Raw genomic sequence first — 17,085 nt, 5'->3', positions numbered from 1 at the left:
CCATGTTTTCCAGAGATGTTGCCTGACCTGCTCAGTTACTCCAGCACAGTGTCTTTTTTTGTAAAACAGTATCTGCAGTTCCTTGTCCCCCAATCTGAGTGTCATGTTTTTCACAGTACAGAAAGATTTAAAAAAATTACTTCCCTACATAAAGTAAGCACAAAGGGAACCAACTCCTAGGCACATATCTGGATTAGTTACATTAATTGATCAATGCATCTCAAGTATGTTTTTTAATAATTAAAAATAAACATTAGAAACATTGCAGGACATAACTAACTTTAGCAATTGGAAGCATAAATCTTTAAATAGAACTAAACATATTAAAGATAAAGTTATATATTAGTGTAACTTTATCTTTATATATATATGAAAAGCTGAAAGAGTAGTTCTGGCAGAGTTTGAGGCATTCCTAAAATGGAGACTTTTGTGATTGTACCAAGGTGAAGCTATGCATGTGGATGAGGTCCAGCTAATGTCACTGTGCATTGGATATGGGTTATGGGAGGAGGGAAATTGGCAGCTTGGAAAGGATGAGGCAGGTTGCCAACAGTCAGCTACAGCTAAAGATTAAATTGGACTTAGGATGGAGACACAGGCAAAAATAGCCCACAAGTATACAAGGATAAAACTGTCATGGTGGAAACAGGGTGGAATATCAAATGACATTCTCTACTAAATAACTAAGCTAACAAAATACATTTGAATTATAATCTGCTGTAATAAAGGAAGTACATGGATGATTTTCTCAAAGCAAAAGCTCATAGACAGGAATATGAGGAAGATCAGATATTCTTATAATGCTGAGTATAAATATTGGTCCAAATATTGGGGAGAAATAATGGAGAGTGCATCTGGCACATATGGCACACAGAGACATTAAAAAATGACTAAAAATCAAACTAATGAGAAATATTGTTGTTAAATATTTTGAAACAACAAAAAATAATTTGAAACAATAAAATTTACTAAAGTAATTTTTATGAATATAAATCATCTAACCTTTATCTTATTCTCTTGTTGATAATATATTTCAATTCCAATGAACAGTGCACAACCTGTATATTTGCCATAATTTTATACCACACTACAGGATTTCATGAGAACTTAAAATAGAAAAGGCTGGCAAAAAAAGTCACCAAGAGGCTCAGATATCCATGTTTAAACCGATTGGCTGTTCAGCACGGAAAAATTGATAATTGCACAATATTTGCCTTGTTACGGGACTTCAACTGAAACTAAAACTGAAACTGAAACTATTATGTTAACAATTCATTAGTGGCAACATTCATTATGGATTTCCTTTGAATTGGAGAATTCAACTATGACTGTAGAATAGACAATAGGTGCAGGAGTAGGCCATTCAGCCCTTCGAGCCAGCACCGCCATTCAATGCGATCATGGCTGATCACTCTCAATCAGTACCCCGTTCCTGCCTTCTCCCCATACCCCCTCACTCCGCTATCCTTAAGAGCTCTATCCAGCTCTCTCTTGAAAGCATCCAACAAACTGGCCTCCACTGCCTTCTGAGGCAGAGAATTCCACACCTTCACCACTCTCTGACTGAAAAAGTTCTTCCTCATCTCCGTTCTAAATGGCCTACCCCTTATTCTTAAACTGTGGCCCCTTGTTCTGGACTCCCCCAACATTGGGAACATGTTTCCTGCCTCTAATGTGTCCAATCCCCTAATTATCTTATATGTTTCAATAAGATCCCCCCTCATCCTTCTAAATTCCAGTGTATACAAGCCCAATCGCTCCAGCCTTTCAACATACGACAGTCCCGCCATTCCGGGAATTAACCTAGTGAACCTAGCCCTCCATAGCAAGAATATCCTTCCTCAAATTTGGAGACCAAAACTGCACACAGTACTCCAGGTGCGGTCTCACCAGGGCCCGGTACAACTGTAGAAGGACCTCTTTGCTCCTATACTCAACTCCTCTTGTTATGAAGGCCAACATTCCATTGGCTTTCTTCACTGCCTGCTGTACCTGCATGCTTCCTTTCATTGACTTCATTGAATGCTGCATCTAAGGTTTCAATATTGAATATAACACAATATTTCTCTGTTAAATCTGATGAAAGTAATCTATTGTTTAGCTGATTAAAGAATAACATAAATGTGCCATTGCAATTGTCACAATAATGTGATGTGATCAATTCAAAACTGAACTCAACATGGAACTACATCTAACTGAAATAATAACCACAAAAGTTGTTAGTAAAAATTTCCACTCCTATGTCATCCTCTTCAATTGATAAATTCTAATACTGCAATCACTCAATCCGGCTAAGTAAGTGACCTTACTTACTGGCATTTGCTAACTGGCATTAAACTAGCAGGGCAGGAATATTCAAACCTATTGCCATTTCAGCAATCGTTTGAGAGAGATGGCTGGAAGAGAGAGTGAGCCAGAGGGGCCACAGGAAATGTAATAATCAGTTCTTTATCATTTACCTCCAGGTGTGCAGATTTCCCTTGATGCGAGAAAACTGGTTCAACTGTTAACAGTAAATGTTAAAATCTAGGGTTCAAACAATCAGTAATCATGGAAAAACAATTTATTAATCTTGCTATTTTCTTTTGCAGAAATGATGAAAACAACCAAAATTGACCTTTTTTCAGATCCCCATGCTATGATATAATTATATTTTACTATCATATATTATTCTGAATCAAATTTTTGAATCTTAATGAAAAGAGTTAACTTATTGTGCAATATTGACAAAAAGTAACCTTTAGTGTGATTCTGAGGCTATTTGTCACATTGCCTTTAAGCATTTCAAGATGCTTATTTCATCTTAATTGCCACCAAACAGGAATCAAATTCTTCAGCTAAAGAAACATTGAAAGAGTGGTTGGTGGAATGACAATGATTAATAACAGCAAATTGTTAATTCTATGAGAGCCTTAGATGTTATTCATTGGACATTTAGGATATTTAGGATAATCTTCGTACAAATATCAAATGCAAAACACTGAACACAGAATGGTTTTGCAGGTTTTAAAATAAATCTTGAATAAATTATTTTACAACAATATTCCAGCAGCATTCAATAAAATCTAGAGGTTGCAGTGTCACTGTAAGCTGGATTTTGAAATCATTAATGAGAGATATTGATATTAAATTCCTGTCATTGGCATATTTAATTTGGCATCCACCAAACTGGAAACAAGAGTGCAATTTTTAATCCAGTGGGAAATAAATGACTTCAGAAAAGCTTTAAAGAAACAAGCAAAAATGCTTGATAATAAATCAAATTTCTTTATCGTACTGTTGGAGAATTAAGAGTACATTTATTTAAACATGTGGTGTGGTCTACTAATTATTTCAGATGACAAGGCAAAAAGGACCTTAATGAAAATGTCTTGCTGCCCTTTAACAAAGCACACTTCTTTGCCTCTGTATGGATTAAAATACATTCCTTTGTAGATGGTTTTACTGCAGAATGGAAAACTTGAAGGTTTCTATCTTAACAGAAATGTATATCATTTCCATCACTTTTCCCCCGAATAAACGGAAGTAACTGCAATGGTGATATTTAAGCAATGACCTTTCCCTTGCAAGTTCATCTCAGCACCACAAAGCTGATTTTTACTTTCCCATTTCACTAAATTGATGACCTTACCAGCTACTAATTCAATTTACTAGAACCAAATTTGCATTGAATTAAATCCTTTCAAAACAGCTTTGTTTAAATTGACAATTTAAAACATGACCGCATAGATATTAAAGGCACACTCTTTGTTGGTATGTCCTTCTTATATGCCAATATGGCCTTTTCATTTTCTATACTTGTTCGAGTCTAATGATTGTAACAGATTGGTAAACAGACTCAACATTTCTCCAGTTGCCTTAGAAATAAAATCAGTGCAAATCTCCAATACAGAGATCCACTTCTTGTTCTCTTGACCTCTAAATATTATTCAATGCTTCTATCATTGTACAATTGCAATTATCAATTGCCATATAATCTGCAATTACCTTAGATGTTAATAACTAATTAAGGTACTTTAATTTGAAAAGCCTAATAGTATGGGATTACATCAACATGATATATCTAGTAGTTTATGAATGATATCAATTTAAAATATATTAAGAATAATTATTGTATGGGTAGACATTGATAACTTTATTTTTTAGCAGTTTTACAATGTGCAGTAGTTAATTCATCTGAGATGGGGATTCATCTGAGCCAATTAGAAGATCATCGTGGTTGCAATAATTATATTTACTTCCTATTTCAAACACCAGAACATTCTTATAGTCTGTGGTCCAGTGCCTGTTTTAATGTCACAAGACTTTGCTCAATATTATTGTTTTCATTTTTCAGAGTCTGAAGGAGGGTCCCGACCCAAAACATCGCCTATCCATGTTCTTCAGAGATAGAGGTACTGCTTGATACGTTGAGTTACTCCAGGACTTTGTGCCTTTTTCTGTAAACCAGCATCTGCAGTTCCTTGTTTCTACATTCTGTGTTAGTTTTTTCATGCTATTTATTTTCAGCTTTTCCTCTTGCTGACTTATCACTTACAATTAATTGTTTTCTCCACCACCTCCCAAATTAAGTGCTGTGTTTAATAATTCATAACATATAGCAGAAAGGTTAATATTAATAATTGTAGTTACATGACTCCTGAATAAAGGTAAAGTATTAACATTTACCTTTTGATGCCATGCATTTAGAAAAGGGCACTCTCCTACTTGTCCTGCAAGTTTCCTACTTACTGCCCTTTGCCTGCATCCACAAAGCTCACACTTGCTGCTTGTTCAGAGCAGATTCAGCCACCAGAGTAGCAAGCATCTGAGAACGCTGCAAATTTCCTTGGGTAGACATTGATAACTTTATTTTTTAGCAGTTTTACAATGTGCAGTAGTTAATTCATCTGAGATGGGGATTCATCTGAGTAAGGGCAACCGCATTCAGGAACTCTTAAAAGATCAAAGTCTATAATCCTCGTGACTGTAGACAAATACAAAGTCACATTGCAAATAAACATCCTATTTTATAATTACTTGCAGTTTTTTTTATACCAGTCATGTAAAAAACATTAAAAACAATTTTAAAAGAACCCTTACCCTCAAAAACATATATATCATCTCTCTAACCGAGTAACAACCTTTGTTTACAACTTTCCCTTCTGTAGGTAGGGGGTGGGGGGATTCATGACAACATTCATCTGTCTGCAGCAAAAAAATGCATTTAAAATATATTGATTAAAGATATGCACATTGATAGCAAATTTAAATTATGCACCCTGTGGACAAGAATTCCAAGCATAAATAAGCATCTCTCTGACAGATTTTAAAATATTTGCATTCGTTTGTGGATACCCTCAAGATCAAACGAGATAAAATAAGAGAGAAAATGTTGGTAAATGAGAGTAACTGGTAAAATAAGAGCAAAGGCTTGGGTTGATGTACAACATTTAGTCATAGTCCAACTTCCTTGGAAGCAGAGTGCAACACATTCTTTGCTAAAGGACTTAAGGGTAAGCATAAAATGTAACAGTTCAAATCAAAGTACTTCAGTATGAGTCACAATCTGAGTGTTCATCTATGTTGCTGAGAAATTGCCAATAAGTCTTCCAAGTTAAATTGTACTGGATAATAATGTAGGTTTAAATGAAACCCGTGGACATAACTTATTTTTCTTTAAGAAGAGCAGGCATCCCTGGGGCTTTGGATAATATCCAACAATCAGTATTTTTTCCAAAACCACCATGTGGTCTGCTATCCACTATAGGATATCAACAAATGAACCCTGTGAGAGCACCATGGAAGGATTATTTGTGCTGGTTTAAAGCTAATGGTGCCAAAATAGAATATATTGAATGGGGAGGGCTGGTAGTGGAATAGACAAATTAATTCACAATGCTTTTCTGTTCAAAATAAAAGTCTGAATAGTAGCCTCTTGAAAAAATCCGGCAACCTATCAGGAAGCCTGCTGGTTCGTGAGGAGACTGCCATGGTAGTGGTGGAATATTTCATCCCAGAGTGCAACAGATTTGGCAAGTAATGACAACTTATGGCATAACGAAATTCAGAACCAAAATCAGAAGATTAAAAACAGAGGGAGAGAAGGAGAGGGAGGAGGAATCGTAGACGCAGGATAACATTTTAACAGTAATTAATCAGGATGGAGAAACTTTGCTTTCTTTAAATTGCATTAAGGACTTGAAATAGTCACAGGACAGTCAATGAACCCAAACATCTAGTGGTGAGAACACAACCTGTGTTTAATCATGTGTCCTTTGTGGGCAGGAAGTCAACATTTTAAAAGTGACTGGCCTAATTCTGCCGCAAAAATAAAAAAATGTTTCAACTTTATCCTACCCTTACATTTAACTTGACAGACATCCAAACAAATTTGTATTAGTGTTTAGTGTCATGCAAGCTCACTATTCCCAAGAGTATTCATCTCTTACTGTATTGCATTTGAAAATGGGAGTGTTGACAGCACAGAGTATGGTAGCAAAATAAATGCAACTCAATTGTTACAATATTCAAAAGAGCCCAGATGCAACCTAATAAGCTCCAGAAATTGTTTTTGGTGAGAAACTAATTAAATTTCCTGCAAGATTTTTTTGAGGAAACACTTCAATATATTTTGCACAATTAATACACAATTTGCTGGAAGAACTCAGCAGGTTGAACAGGATCTCTTGCGGGAAAGGAAAAGTAAATGTTTCAGGTCGAAATCTTGCAACTGGACCATTTGGGGTTTTGACCCAAAGAGTTGATCATTCCTTTTCCCCAACTGTGCTGCTCAATCTGCTGAGTTCCTCCAGCAGATTATATGTTGCTCCAGACTCCAGCATCTGCAGTATTTTGTGTCCTCACAAATTCAATAAGGTTACAGTCATAAAAGGAAACTTATTTCATATAAAATGAATAAACCTAAAACTATATCTAACCCACGATTATCTCAACTACAGGTACAAATTACCAAGTACAATAAACATCACAGTTCAGCACCACAATATATGTAGATATTCATGTTACATTCTTCAGTTTGATTTTGCTTCATAAAGGCATAAAACTATGAAAAATTACCAATGTGGTAAATAGGTAAATAAAATTAAAGTCAAATTAGTATTACCCTTATGCATTCATGTAACAAATGTTACAAGATGCTTTTGACAGGGTGGGGGTGGGTTGAAGGGGCAGTATAATGCATTAATTGCTAGAAATAACATTTGAAAACAGGTATATTAACAGGTTTGAGAATTCAGGAACAGATGTTGAACAAACTTTAAAATAATTGCACTTGAAAGAACTTTAGAAAAGTCCCAAGCTGCATAAATTAAGAGCTAAAATGATTTCACAATAAAATTTACCCATCAAACCAGATTTGATACCATTTTCTATGGTGCATTTTCCATTTTCATCCTCACTACAACCGCTATTGACCAACTTCCGTGGTATTGCCCTGTGAAGTTCCATTCTTGCCCAACCACAGAATTACAGCTTAGAATGGAAGTGAGAAGCACATGGAGGAGGGAAACCATTTTCATCAATTGGCGTAAGGAGGCGGGGTGGATATTTAATGTCGCCGAGGAACAGTGAAATTACAGTAGGGGAGCAGGAAAAGTTTTTCTCAACCCAGAGATTGGTCAGGAACTCAGTATCTACATCGGCAATAGAGGCAGACACACTCATTATCTATGCAATCATGAAGAGCTGTGACAACAGGCCTGTTGCTAGAAAGTAGGATTGCTTCGTTAGGTGTTTTGGAGATGGTTTGGACATGAGGCGAGCTCATGCATGTCAAACATTTTAGATAACTCCAGTAATATAATTTCCTTATAAAAACCGATTTAATATACATTTTGTTCATGGAGGTGCAGCTAAGTTTGTGCAATAAAATATGAGAATTTAGTAGATTGTCACAATGGAACTAAAAATTTATTAAAAAGCTGACACAATGTCTGGGTAGTATCACAGGGAAGAAACTTAAGCATAAAACTCCGCTTTGCATGTTACTGAATAGGTAAAAAGTACATTGTCACTTCTGACAAGTTAAGTACTCTAACTCAATGGCTTTCTTTTTATTTACTTATTGGCTGTAAATGTTATTTTTGTAAAAGGCATGAGAATGCAGTAGCTGTCTTGGCACTCTTTTCCCATTAAATCTCCCCCCCCCCCCCCCCCATCTCCCCTCTCCCTCCATTCTAATGCTGTCCTTATTCGAGGATTCCAGTTCTCTGCTAAATCTACACATTAGGTATCCAACAAGAAGTGCTTATGGTAACTGATTGCACAATGCTCCTTTGTCCAAATGTGGAGACAAGTGCCAAATCTGTAGAACCTAGCCAAGGTTCATTTTCCAGGAAACCACAGTCAGCAATCTGTCTTGTATTGCTCTGCCACCATAAACTAGATAGGTTATGCAATGTTTTTCAATCAGAATATTTAGTTTCAAATAGTCAAATGACCAAAAATAAAAACATAGGTAGTCAAAGCCAATTCCTTTTATGACCAGCATCTCCCAAGATTAACAAAATTCACCTCAGAACACTTTTAGCTGTCAGAGAAACAGTATTTATGAAGAGTTCATAATTTTCACAGAGCTATTTATCTTTCAGTTAAATTTGATAATCAAAATGACAGATTTACAAATTGCACATTCTTTATCACCACTTATATACCTGCTTATTTTCACAAATTGGACTCAGTGTAAATAAATGTTAATGTTTCCCCCAGGTATTGAGAGTAATTCTGGGATTTCTAAGAGTGCAAAAACTCTAAGTCATGTCCAGCAATTCACCTTTGTTCTGATGCCTGCTATCAGAAGCTGGGGTCTTCGTGGCTTCAGAGTTCAGTTTGGGAGTGAGAAATTACAGTAATTGCCCACAACTTAATTTGTAAATTAACTTAATGTACAAGCAGCTGAAGAGTCTGCACAAACATTGTGCTTTTTTCAGCATTTATTATTGCATGAAAATTAGTATTACTCGTTAGGCTTTAAAAACGTATTTATATCTTAATTATTTATATATTTTTAGGATTTAGCTTTTGAGTGTTATTTGATGGTCTTATTTGTTTCAGTAGTTAAATTAAGTGCTTGACACCACTGATATATGCATAAAATTCTATGTTGTACATTACTGATATATACAAAGTACACTGTTACTGTTGACAAGTGCTCTCACAGAAATGGTCTATTTGCATTTACTTATCGATTGTAAAGGTTTTAGTTCTAAAAACACAAGAGTTAAACGTTAATCTGACAACACTGACAATAAGACCGTTATTGGCAACATAATTCCTCTTCAGTGAATTACCATAACAAATTACAAAGCACTAGGCTAGAACATGTTTTAAATTGCAGACAAGGTGGAACAAAGAAAATGTTTGTGATTGAGTGGAGGCCGAAAGAGACAAATGAGAACAAGAAAGAGAAATAAAGTGCTGGAATTGTGAGACTGAGTTACTAGTAATCTGAAATAAAAGAGAAAAGACAATAAAAAAAGAGAAAAGATAAAAAAGGGAAAAGATCAGCAATTAACCCAAGAGGGAATATAAAAATATTGTATGGATTTGTAAAAACTTAAAAGCAATGGGCCTGGCCTGCTTAGTGACAATAAAGGGATCTCATCAAGGAGTAATATGGCAGCATAGTTATATGACTCTGGATACAGTACAAATAACATGGGTAGAAAGGTGGTGCTAAATCGGTTGCTGGGGCGGCACAGTGGTGCAGCGGTAGAGTTACTGCTTTACAACGAATGCAGCGCCGGAGACCCGGGTTCGATCCCAACTATGGATGCTGTGTGTACGGAGTTTGTACATTCTCCCCGTGACCTGCGTGGGTTTACTCTGAGATCTTTGGTTTCCTCTCACACTCCAAAGATGTACAGCTTTCTAGGTTAACTGGCTTGGTAAATGTAAATATTGTCCCTAGTGGGTGTAGGATAGTGTGTTAATATGTGGGGATTGCTGGTTGGCGCGGACTCAGTGAGCCGAAGGGCCTGTTTCCATGCTGTATCTCTAAACTAAACTAAACCGTCTACATGGTACAGGTGGTTGGTATCCTAATTTGCTAGATGAATCCAGGATGGCATTAGCATAGGTTCTTATCACAATCTTTCATCTCTCTTTACAAGAAGCATATGTGTCAGAGTATCAGGGAGACAAACGTGATACACATATCAATAATAAGAGTTATAAACCTGGAAAGTATAGACCAACCAGGTTAATATTAATGGCAGCCGAAGTACTAAAAACCATTGTCAATGGCAAAATACATTATCATTTTGAGTGGTATTGGATTGAGGATGCAAGGATGCATTGGCTGAAGCCAAGTCACGAGTTTATGATGAAGTTACATACAGGGTTGTCTACAACAGTGCAATCGCTGTTCCATGGCTGAACTTTCAGAACTATAACCACACAGATACATGGATGGAGAAGTACATCAGATTAAAGGGATCTTAATAACTTAGGTAGTCATTGGCTAGTGAATAATGCACAGGCAATAGTGGTTAATAATGGTTAATTAGTAGTACATTATGCAGGGTGTTCATGTGGGCATGTGGTGAGGCAATTAATTTTTCTTCTTATCTGATCATTTCTTCAATTTGGCTAAATGGAATCTAGATTCAAAGTTTATGGATGGCGTAAAATGGAGGAACATAGAAGTAATTGTCAGGTTATGGTAAAATGGAGTGAAGATCAGAGCCACCAGCAGGGGAATGCTAGGCTGTATCTTTGGATATTTAATTTCAGCAACGTTCAAGGAGAAGATATGAAAGATAACAAGGTAAGAATAAAGCTTACCTTAGTGGGATCCTAATCCAATCTTTCACAATAAACACAAAATAGTACTGACATAGCTCCAGGACAACAGGATCTATTTTCTCAATATCACTCCAATAGAATGGGCAGCAAAGAGAATGATGCAATTTAATATACAGATACACTCAAGCGATTTGCATGGATAGTTTTGAGTTAAAGTGATTCAATCTGAGTGATGTTAAACAACTCAGAAATGAAAAATATTTCCCATAGACACTGGACTAAAATGAATAGAATTGATGTTGTGAAAAAAGAATACAAATGCCAAAGAACTTAAAGCTCTCAGCCACCATGGTGGAATACATGCACGAATCAGCATCTGTGGTGCTAGAGTGGAAATGGCTGAGAGCTTTAAGTTCTTTGGCGTTAATATTACCAGCCATCTATCTTGGAACAACCACATTGATGCGACAGCCAAGGCAGCACATCAATGCCTCCACTTCTGAGGAGACAGTGGAAATTCGACATGTCTCCAATGACTCAAACAAACTTCTCCAGATGCACCATAAAAAACATACGGCCAGGTTACATCATAGCTTGGTTTGGTAACAGCTCTGCCCAAGACTGCAAAAAACTGCAGAGAGTTGTGGATGTGGCCCAGTCCATGACACCGACCAAACTTTCCACCATTGACTTCTTCTACACTTCATGCTGCATCAGGAAAGCAGTCAACGTAATAGAAGACTTGTCCCACCCTGGTCATTCTTACATCTCCCTGCGTCTGCTGGCAGAAGGTACAGAACGTTGAAAGTGCACACCACCAGACACAGGAAGAGCCTCTTCCCCTGCTGACAGGCTTCTGAACAATCCTTCCCTGATCTGGGGTATTGTCTGATTCACCTTGTGACATTGGACTTTTTCTCTGGAAACGTTTCGCTATAATGCTGAAAATACATTCTGCACTCTGTATCTTTTCCTTCACTCTACTTATTGTACTTGAGTTTGGCATGATTTTATTTAAGTATTGTATTATCTCATTTGATTGATAGCATGCAAAACAAAGCTTTTCACTGTAACTTGGTGCATGTGATAAACCTAAACCCACCTTAAACAGATTCTGAGATTAATATATTTTGGAGAGTAAGCAAATCAAGCAATATGGAGAAAACTGGGTGAAAAGTAAACTTGAGGTACAGGATCAGCATCATATTGAAAGACTGATCAGGCTCAGGGGGTTTTAACATAAGAAAGTCACTTGCCCAAAGATTCTGTGTCAATTCTGACGAATTGCAAGTAGTGTTTTACCATAGATTTCAGTTTAAGTGACTGCCTGCAAGAGAGAGGGAGAAAAATGTCTTCAAAATTAAAAAATAAACATATGTTGGAAATTTGAAATAAAAACAGGGAAAAACTTGGAATTACCAGGCAGGCTTGGCTGCAAGTATGGAAAGAGAAACAGTGTTAGTGTTTCAGTCACAGATTCTCATCACATCTGTTATTCTTAAAGCACTTTTTTATTTAACAAAAACTCTTCTGAAAAACTTTTGATTTAAATAAAATCTTTAAGAGTTTGTTAATTTTGATTTTTTTTAAAGTTCTTAAGAAAGTGTTTACATTTTTAAAAGTTTAATTTAAGCAGTTCTTGCTTGGATTAGGAATATGTCTTAACAAGTCCAAATTTGATTGCATTTTGATTTCGATTTTGATACACGAGTACGCCATGTCTTTTACATTCACTCAATGCACCCAGCGCTTTGTCTGAATGGACATTGGGGCACTGGGATGACAGGTATGTGTGTGCCAACAATAAGTGTAACCTAGATTGTTTCACCTGTTAACCATGTCACTTTATTACAAAAATAATCAGGAATGTATAGGGAAAACATTAAAGTGTTAATTATCAAAATTACCAGAACATTTTTTGGAAAGCTTGCTTCCTACATTCCCCTCTGTGATACTGACATTCATCACCAACTTTGATTATTTATCATTTTCTCTAAAACCTTTTTTATCTGTTTTTAGCCACTGGTATTGGGAAGCAAAGACACTATTTACAGAGTTAAACTGATTCCTTCATCTATCTGCTCAGAGTTATTAAAGAGGAGACATTAAGAATATCATAATATCAGACAACATGGTGAACAAGTTAAAGTAAGCAATGATAGAAACCTGTAGAAGTGGAAGAAATAATCAGGAATTAAAAACATAAATTTGGCTGAAGCCCATCGATCATTTGTCCTGGACAGTATTCACAGTAGAAAGCCAAACCTGTTTTGATTAATCTGAAAGGTATATTGCAGCTCCAGTTTTTAGACTTGTTCCATGACATAAACCACATAGAAGGGAGGTGAAGAAAATGATATAGCTGACAATGAGGGATAATATGAGATAGAACAACAGTTAATATACAAAAGGAAACTAAAATCCACCACCAGCACTTATATAGTAACAGATTAGTAAAAGGCATTAAGAATGTGATGCATGCTTTGAGGTTCAGCGTAGGGCTGTAATGTACTGTAATATTTAATGTATTGGAAGCGGATGCTGACAAAATATCTGAAGAAATAAAGGCGAGAGGTAATATATAGGGTTATAAGTGATAAGCAGTATACATTGATGTACATTGGAAAGGTTGGCGACAGATAGAGTGGATAGGTTTCATTTTGCATGCAGATTGCTAAAGGATGTTAAGGTAGAGATAGTGAAGGAACTTGCTATTACCTTCCAATGTTCCCTTGGTACAGTGTAGCTACCACAGGATTAGAGAGGCGCAGATGTGGCATCTGTTTGATAAAGGGTACAAAAACAACCAGTTTGACATAGGTTGTGGGAAAGGGTTTAGAAACAATAATCTGAAAAAAATGAACTGTTTCTTTGAGGCAAATTAATTCAAGAGTCAAGTCTGCATGGATTTCTCAGTCAGATTACGTTTGACTAACCCAATTTGAATATTTTAATGAAGGACCAGAGAAGGTTGGTGTGGGGAATGCAGTGGATGTTGTCTGCATAGAGAGCATTTGACAAAACACTACAGTACATTAAAATGGCTCTTCTACAAAATTGAGGTCAGGGAATAGATTAAAAATTTGGCTTCAGGACAGAAAGTTGAAGATTGAGGTAAATGAATGTATTTCAGTCAAGAGCATTGCAGATGAGGGTAAATGATAGCTTATCGATTTGTAAAGTGCTTCATAGACCAAAGTTTCCCCAAGCTGGCAGTGTGACAAAGAGTACAAACTGAGTGCAACGGAGCATGGATAGACAAGCACAGTTTTTTTTTGTGCTTGAATCATAACTTGCCAGTCCTATAGCAGGGTCATCCACCTGTAACATTTTCTCTCTTCACAAACACTGCCTGATGTATGAGACATTACCAGCATCCTCTTTCTGGTTTGGGTATTAGCTGCATATCACAGCAGTAACAAGCCCCTTTGTTTTCTCTCTATTTACCTGCCCTCGTAAGGTGGCACGGTGGCAGCATGGTGGCACAGCGGTAGAGTTGTGCCTTACAGCACTAGAAGCCCAGGTTCGATCCTGACTACAGGTGTTGTCTGTATGGAGTTTGTACATTTTCCCCGTGACCTGCATGGGTTTTCTCCGAGAGCTCTGGTTTCCGCCCACATTCCAAAGACGTATAGGTTTTTAGGTTAATTGGCTTGGTGAAATTATAAATTGTCCCTGGTGTGTGGTATCGTATTAGTGTGCAGGGATCGCTGGTCGGTGTGAACCCGGTGGGCCGAAGGGCCTGTTTCTGCGCTGCATCTCTGAAATAAACTAAACTAAACTGAAACCTGCCCTCATTAATTCATTAGCCAGACGGTTCAATGAACAGTCTTGGCATCACTCTTTCAAAGCTATTCCCTTTTTCCTATCTATCATTCCCTACCTTCACTGCATCTTAAAACCAACTTGTTTTCTCACTTTTCCATTTCTAAAGGGTCTTCAATCTCAACACCGACCCTTTATCTCTTCCCACAGATGCTGCCCTGCGGAGTGTTTCCAGAATTTTCTGCTTTTACATTAGACAGACAGTTCCAGATGCAAGTTAACTCTGATTTTGAAGAACATTTTTGTGCAGTGATTGGTAAAGACCTGTAACTTGCTGCACAGAAGAATGGTGGAAGTGGTGACAATAAATAACTTGAATAGACACTCGAGGGAAATAAACTTGCTGGGATTGAATGGGGTAATGCAACTGACTACACTGCTCCCCAGAGATGACAAAGATTCAATATACTGAATGAACCTGCCCCTGTATTGCAAACATTCTGTGACATTCTATGATGTTGGCAAATAACATAAGCAAACGATTAGTACTTAGCAGGAGGACAGCTGAGAACATTGTCAGCACAAAAGAAATTATAGCTATCGGAGGACATTTAGCCAGAAAGCAGGAAAGGTATGAACTCAAAGCCCAAGGAACTCCACATGTCCAAAGGTGTCAGTAAGAAAAATAGTTTAAGGCACGGAGACTAATTTCCTTAATTTACTGGCACGGAGCCTTTCCTGGATAGAGTGTACAGTGTGTATTTTAAAATATTTACTATACGAAGCCAAAGGGAAGGTGTCAAGTCTGGGAAAATGATTTAAAAGTTTACAGAATATTCATCACATGAATGGAATAATATATAGACACTGCACGGTCTGTTAGGAAAAAAACTGACTATGTTCATTTTCCTAAATCAGAAAAAAACCAGACATTCAGGCTTAATCTATCCCCACGGAGGGTTTAGATAACTGGAACAAAGACTCTAGAAATGGATCAGATATATTTTTCCAAAACATTATTCATTCTCTTGAACTGGGTAAGGTTAACGCTTAATCCAGATCTCTGGCAGTCCTGTGAAGATGGTCTCACGTCTTCAAACTCCAAAATCCGACTTTACTTTGCTTCGCTACAACACATGACCCTGCTTTAGGCCAATTATTCTTGATCAGCAATCATGTAATTGCTCCATACTCTTGCCGCTCTTGTTCCCAAAACATGAAAATGTTCTATTGGTCCGATTTGCAATCTACCCTTCAATTCCTTTATGCTCCACTTACAACTGAGACACTTCCAAAGTTAAATCATATATTTTACAATGTCGGAGAGAAAATTCACAACATAGAAGGTGGCCTTTTGGCTGGTCTTTTGTTAGTGTTGTTTGAAAGGGTCTTTTGCACCTAATCTCACCTTCCATCACTTGGCCCACAACTCTGTATGTCATGGCTCTTCCAGTATACATTAAATGCAATAATTTCTGGCTATGTTATTCTCCCAGGCATTGTGTTCCAGACCCCTACCCATCTTCTGGGAGGAAATAGTTTTCCTCATCGATGCCACACAGCGCCAAAGACCTGGGTTCTGTTGTGTGGAGTTTGCAGATTCTCTCTGTGACCGCATGGGCTTCCTCTGGTTTCCTCCCACATCCCAAAGAAGGGTGAGTTTGTAGGTTAATTGGCCTCTGTAAAAATAGTTGTTCCAATCTGTAGGAAGTGGATGAGGAAGTGGGATAACAGAGAACTAGTGTGAGCGGGTGATCAATGGCTGGTGTGGACTCAGTGGACTGAAGGGCCTGTTTCCATGCTCTAGCACTAATCATAAACATCTCTTCTTTAATCGTTCTACCAATTTACTCTAAACATTGATTTAAGAGTGTATCATCTAATCTAACCAATGCAACAAAAAGTTACAATGATACCACTTCTTGTGCCTTTTACCAGGGTAAGATTAAATCTGGAGCTCTCAGATCGGAAATCTGAAGGATAATACATCTAACAAAAGTGTAACATTCATCTTTTGCTCAGTAATCTTCCAAATTGAGCCAAGGCCCCAAATCTGGCAAAAGCGACTAGTCCCATTTGCCTGTATTTGGTCTACAGCCCTCTAAACCCTTCCTATCCATATATCTGTGCAACTGTCTTTTAAATTTTAACTTATCCATTCCCATCATGAACCTATAAACCCTCTTCAGTTTCCTTGTCTCCAAAGAAAAAAAATCTGGCCTATCCAATCTCTTCCTATAATTCAGCCCTGCAAGCCCAGGAACTACACACAGTCCTCCAAGTGTGCTCCACCTCACGTGCGTCAGAATTAAATTCCATTTGTCATTCCTTGACCCACCTTCCCAACTGATCTCCATCTTGTTGTAAACCTAGATATCCTTCCTCACTGACTGCCATACTATCAATTTTGGTGTCACCTGCAAATTTATTCAAATGTTAACCACCAGCTTTTACCTTGACCAATTATTATTCTGTTTAATCTCATTTCCATTCTCACAGGTTTTCCCTTTTATTCTTTCCCCTTTTCCCTGATTTCCAAGGTACAGTATTTGTTTGGAGTCTGTTACATTTCCA

General features: G+C 37.2%; 1 protein-coding gene across 9 annotated transcripts in view; it reads right to left on the bottom strand.

Moving 5' to 3' along the window:
- thrb (thyroid hormone receptor beta) overlaps window positions 1-17,085 on the bottom strand; it is a 137,120-nt gene that overhangs the window by 66,805 nt on the left and 53,230 nt on the right. For 3 of the 9 annotated variants that reach the window (XM_078421097.1, XM_078421107.1, XM_078421126.1), the window contains one exon: window positions 13,465-13,526. The exons of the other annotated variants lie outside the window; for them this stretch is intronic. The gene's annotated coding sequence lies outside the window, so the exon portion shown is untranslated. The remainder of the gene's footprint in view (window positions 1-13,464; window positions 13,527-17,085) is intronic. 9 annotated transcript variants of the gene reach the window in all.

Source organism: Rhinoraja longicauda, chromosome 2 (assembly GCF_053455715.1).
Source record: "Rhinoraja longicauda isolate Sanriku21f chromosome 2, sRhiLon1.1, whole genome shotgun sequence".
In the NCBI taxonomy this organism is placed as follows: domain Eukaryota; kingdom Metazoa; phylum Chordata; class Chondrichthyes; order Rajiformes; family Arhynchobatidae; genus Rhinoraja; species Rhinoraja longicauda.
Note: the sequence above shows the minus strand (reverse complement) of the source record. Positions and strands in the feature narration are given on the sequence as shown.